This window comes from Chrysochloris asiatica, unplaced genomic scaffold (assembly GCF_000296735.1).
Source record: "Chrysochloris asiatica unplaced genomic scaffold, ChrAsi1.0 scaffold00110, whole genome shotgun sequence".
Lineage (NCBI taxonomy): Eukaryota > Metazoa > Chordata > Mammalia > Afrosoricida > Chrysochloridae > Chrysochloris > Chrysochloris asiatica.
In genome coordinates, this window is record NW_006408628.1 from 3,675,248 (window position 1) to 3,681,518 (window position 6,271).

Sequence of the window (6,271 nt, forward strand, 5' to 3'; positions counted from 1 at the left end):
TATAAGAGGTACATAAACACCTATCCATAAGTATCATTACATCTGAATATTTATGAAATCTTATTATTTATGGAAACATTTCTTCAAGCCTGAAACTGTCAACTGAAATTGACAACTTAGAACAAAAGTTAGTAAGTATATAGTACTTAGCATGTTTCAGGAGTTCTGGTGTAGCACTGTAGGATAAGCATGGGAGTACTAACCAAAAGGCTGGCAGTTCAAACCCACCACCCATTCCTTGAAAGCCATATACAGGTTCACTATGAGTTAGAACGGATTCACTGGAACCTAACAACAACATGTATCCTGTTTATTTTATATACATCAATTTATTGAGCGCTCACTCAACTCTACCAGGAAAGTACAACTATTATCCTCATTATGGTTAGGAAAACTGAGGCAGAGAAATGTTAAATGACTTACCCCGTGTCATATATTTGGTAAGAGACAGATTCAAAATTCAAATCCAGAGTGTATGGCAACAGAAGCAGAACTGTTAAAGATTAAAATCGCGTTAGAAAGTCTATAGTCAGCTAATGACAATCTTGAGGTTTTGATTTGTTGATGGAACTAGCTCCAACTAGATCACTAAAATTTATAGTTAACTCTAGACTCATCAAAAAGGCAGCTGCAGACAAATTTGGCAAAAAGAACCTTCAGCCATATGATTTAAAGTCATTGCTGATAAGAGTGTATTTCTTTTATCTACCCATGATGCTCCTTAATATTAGCTATCAAGTCAGAACAACCATGGTCATCAGGGGTGTTAAGGTTGCCAGGTTAACCTTTGGAAAAGCAATGAAATCCCTGTTATGTGTGACAGAGTTACCGTGACTGAACACATTTGACACACCATATTTTCCAAAACTTCCCCATGGAACTTGAAAGAAGTAGAACTCTTAACTTTTGAAACTGAATATCGTTTTATGAAAAGTGAAGCCAAAATGTCAGCTACGGTCACCTTGTCAAATAAAATCTAGATGAGTTTGGTCAAGACCTAGTCCGTAGCTCAGAAGCAGTGTAATGTCTTCCCCCAAGATTTCCCAGGTGGTTTCTTATGATCACTTGAGTGATGGACTCCTGTCTCCACAGAATTAGATCAGTGTATGGATTAGCACACTATTCTGCCCATGGTACATATTTTTCCCTTCAACACATCAACTCAAACAGGTTTTTCAACTCCTTTCATAACTTTCCCACAACTCAGTACATTTGTACTTGTCTTTTCTGACCAAAACTGTCATGTCTTGGAAATAAGAAAAAACAGCAGCTATGTGTCCTTTCAGTGGACAGCTGGCCACAGTCTAGTGAATAGTCTGGGACCTAACTGATTTCATAAGAGTGTGTACCCTAGATTGTCTGCTAACACGGCTATTTTACAACTGTCTGGTGGTTATGATAGTGTATACGATACATGAAAAATGATAGTGTGTATATATATATACACACTATCATTTTTCATGTATCGTATATATATGGTGGTGGTTATGTGTTGTGGAATCGGAACCGACTCATAGTGACCCTGTACAGGGTTTCCGAGGCTGTAAATCTTTACGGGAGCAGAAAGCTTCATCTTTCTCCCGTGGAACAGCTAGTAGTTTTGAACTGATGACCGTGAGATTAACAGACCGATTCGTAACCACTACGCTACCAGAGCACTATGTATATATATATAAAATTTCTGGTATGCCATTGTGGATCAGCACTGGACTGTGAACCACAATATTAGCAAGTCAAATCCACCAGCTGCTCCTTGGAAACCCTATACAGTGTCGCTATGAGTCAGAACCAACTTAACAACACTTAACAACAGCAACAACAACACATATACAGACTCCTGGTATAGTGCAACAACAATAATATATATATTGGAGTCCTGGTGTGTCAACTGTGGGCTAATGCACCAGACTACAAAGTCGTTTGAACTGCAAGGTCAGTGGTTCAAGCTTACTAGCTGCTCCTTGGAATCTGCTCAATGGCACTTAACAACAACAACAACATATATATACATATATATGCTACCAGCTGTTCCGTGGGAGAAAGATGAGGTTTTCTGCTCCCGTAAAGATTCACAGCCTTGGAAACCCTGTGCAGGGTCGCTATGAGTCGGAACCGACTCCACAGCACATAACCACCACCACCACCATGTGTATATATATTATATATATACATAATATATATACTCACACATACAGAGTCCTTGTTGTGTGGGGTTGTAGGATAAGCACTGAATTCTTGTCCAAAACAATGCAAATGAATTTGCCCAGCAGAGATACAATTTATATCTGCTTTATAGAAAATATTGACCCCATATATAAATTATTATTGCTTCACAAATTAAATAAATTTTGCATTTATTAACAAGTTAGCTTAAGCATTTATGAGGTAATGTACGTAGTGGTTACGTATCGGGCTGCGAACCACAAGGTCAGCTGTTTGAAACTACCAGCTGTTCCCTGGGAGAAAGATGAGGCTTTCTGCTCCTGTAAAGATTTACAACCTCAGAAACCCTGTACAGGGTCGCTATGAGTCAGAAGCAACTCCACAGCTCATAACAACAACAACAACATATGAATATATGCACACATATGGAGTCCTAGTGTGGCTCTGTAGGATAAGCACTGGACTGCTAATCTCAAGGGCAATGGTTCAAACTCACCAGTCACTCCTTGGAAACCCTAAGAGTTGGAACAGACTTGACAACATTTAAACAGTAACAACAACACATATACACACAAGGGAGCTTCAAAAAGTTCATGTAAAATGGAATGAAAAGATACTTAACTTTTCCACACACTTTTTGAAGCCAATTGTTTAAACGCATCGATAAGTGCATTTGCTGTTCACCTTTTCATTTTAATTAGTCTTAATGTTACAGTTTTCTTCATATGGTAATGAGTTGAAAAATATTTGGCATACACTCGTATTTTATGGGAGTCCTGGTGTGGCACTATGGGCTAATACGCCAGACTGCAAAGCCATTTGAACTGCAAGTTCAGTGGTTCAAGTTCACCAGCTGCTTCTTGGAAACCCTATACAGGGTCACTATGGGTCGGAATCAACTTGACTGCACTTAACAACAACAACAACATACTGTTAACGTCTTGAAAATTGTCATGGTTATGAACTGTCAAGTCAGTTCCAACTCATAATGACCCTATGTACAACATAATAAATACTGCCCGGTAGCATTTTGCAGAAAGATGGAAGGAATGCACAGAGTCGCGACACCAAAAAGAAATAATCTATGTTCAACCACTTCAAGAGGTAGTATATGATCAAAAGCCAATGATTCTGAAGGAAGAAATCCAAGGTACATTGAAACACTGGCAAAGAACAAGGTACCAGGAACTGATGGAATACCTATTGAAATCTTACAACAAAGTCAAGCGGCACTTATTCATCTATGCCGAGAAATTTGGAAGACAGTTAGTTACCTGGCCAACTAACTGGGAAAGATCCATATTTGTGCCCATTTCAAAGAGAGGCGACCAACAGAATGCGAAAATCATCGGACAATATCATTAGTACCACATGCAAGTAAAATTGTGCTAACGATCATTTTTAAATGGCTGCAACAGTACTTTGACCAAGAACTGCAAGATTTCCAAGCCAGAATCAGATAAGGATGTGGAATGAGGGTGATCATTGCTGATATCATTGGTGATCATTGCTGATTGCCCTATGTTTTATTGACTACATAAAGGCATTTGATTGTGTGGATGACAAGCTATGGACAACATTGCAGATAATGAGTATTCTGGAACACTTCACAGTGCTCAGGTACATAGACTAAAAGGCAGTTGTTCAATCAGAACAAGGGAACACTGAATGATTTGAAATTAGAAAAGGTGTGCAGCATTGTTGTGTTCTTTCATCATACTTAATCTGTAAACTGTGCAAATAATCCAAGAAACTGAATTATATGAAGAAAAACATGACATCAGGTTTGGAGGAAGACTCAATAACAACCTGAGATATGCAGATGATACAACCTTGCTTGCTGAAAGCAAGGAGTACTTAAAATACTTACTGATGAAAATCAAAGCCGACAACCTTCAGTATGGGTTGCACATCAATGCAAAGAAAACAAAAATCCTCACCATTGGAACAATAAACAACATTCATATAAATGGAGAAAAGATTGAAGCTGTCAAAGTCTTCGTTTTGATCAGATCAACCATCAACACTCATGGAAGCAGCAGTCAAGAAATCAAACGGTGTATTGCATTAGGCAAATCTGCCGCACAAGACCTCTTTAAAGTATTGAAGAGCAAAAATGTCAGTTTGAGGACTATGGCACACCTGACCCAAGTCATGATGTTTTCAATAACCTCATACACATGTGAAAATTGAACAGTGAAGAATTGATACATTTGAGTTGTGGTGTTGGAGGAGAATACTGAAATTACCATAAAATGCCAAAGAACAAACAGATCTGTGTTGGAAGAAGTATAGTTAAAGTGCTCCTTGGAAGCCAGGATGGCCAGATTTCATCTCTTGTACTTTGGAAATATTATCAGGAGGTGCCAGTTAATGGAAAAAGAGATCATGTTTGGTAAAGTGAAGGGTCAAAGAAAAAGAGGAAAACTCCCAACAAGATGGACTGTCACAGTGGCAACAATAATGGCTTAGGCGTAGCAACAATTGTGAGGTTGACCCAGGACCAGGAAGTGTTTTCTTCTTTTGTGCATAGGATCACTATGTATCGGTGTCGACTCAATGACACCTAAAAACAGCACACAACCTTGGAACAACAGTGTTCAGGTCATAGATAAGTGGATTGACACATACGATGAATACGTAAGGGAAGAAGTCCTCTGGCCTTGTTTTGACTGATGATATGGAGCTTTTCCATCATCTGTTTCCCCAGATGTAGTCAATTTGATTTCTATGTATTCCATCTAGTGAGGTCCATATGTGTAGTCATCTCTTATGCTGTTTAAAGAAGGTATTTTAAATGAACAAATCATTGGCTTTGCAGAATTTAATCATGCCATCTCCAGCATCATTTCTATCATCAAGGCCATATTTTCAAACTACTGATCCTTCCTCTTTGTTCCCTACATTTGCATTCCAATCACCACTAATGATCAATACATCTTGATTGTATGTTTGATCAATTTCAGATTGTAGAAGTTGGTAGAATTCTTCTATTTCATCCTCATTGGCTTTAGTGGTTGTTGAATAAATTTGAATAATATGGATATTAACTGGGCTTCCCTATAGGTGCATGGATATTATTCTATCACAGACAGCATTGCACTTCATGATTGAACTGGATGTATTCTTTTTGACAATGAATGCAACACCATTCCTCTTCAATTTGTTATTCCCGGCATAATAAACCATGTGATCATCAGATTCAAAATGGCCAATAGCAGTCCATTTCAGCTCACTAATGCGTAAGATATCAATGTATATATGTTCCATTATATTTTTGACAACTTGCAATTTTCCCAGATTCATACTTCGCACATTCTATACTCCAATTTTCAATGGATATTTACAGCTGTTTGTCTTCATTTTCAGTTTTGCCCCATCAGCAAACGAAGGTCCCATGGGTTTTTCTCCCACGGGCTTTACTCCATTCGCATTATCACAGTCAACTCTACTTTGAGGAGGCAGCTCTTCCCCAGTCACATTTTGAGTGCCTTCCAACCTGAGGGGCTCATTTTCCAGCACTATATCTGATGGTGTTTCTCTGCTATTCATAAGGTTTTCAATGACTAGATATTTGGAAGTACTTCGTGACTCCTTCCTAGTCTGTCTTCGTCTGGAAGCTCATCTGAAACCTATCCACCATGGGTGACCCTGCTGGTATTTAAAATACCAGTGACATAGCTTTCAGAATCACAGAAACTCACAAGCCACCACAGTACGACAAACTGACAGACAAGTGGTGGACAGTATGTCATACAAACCATGAAATCACAATGGGGCTCAATTTATGGACTTGTAACCATAGAAACCCAAGGTATAGACAGCCTATTTTTGAGACAGATTAAAATTTTGTTAGACCATTTTTTTTTTAATCTTAAGAATATCTTTATGACCTCAAACAAGGAAAATTTTTGCTATGCAAAATCTAAAATTCACTAACCTTAAAGAAGACTGAAAAATTAATCTACATTAAAAATTAAAACTCTATTAAGCAAGTCCAGCTAATATGAAGCCAGGGAGGAGCACAAGAACACCCAAACTTGCAGATAGTACCCATTTGCCATAGCTTGGAGGGCTTGATGATCAGAACTCTGCTATTGTTGTTATG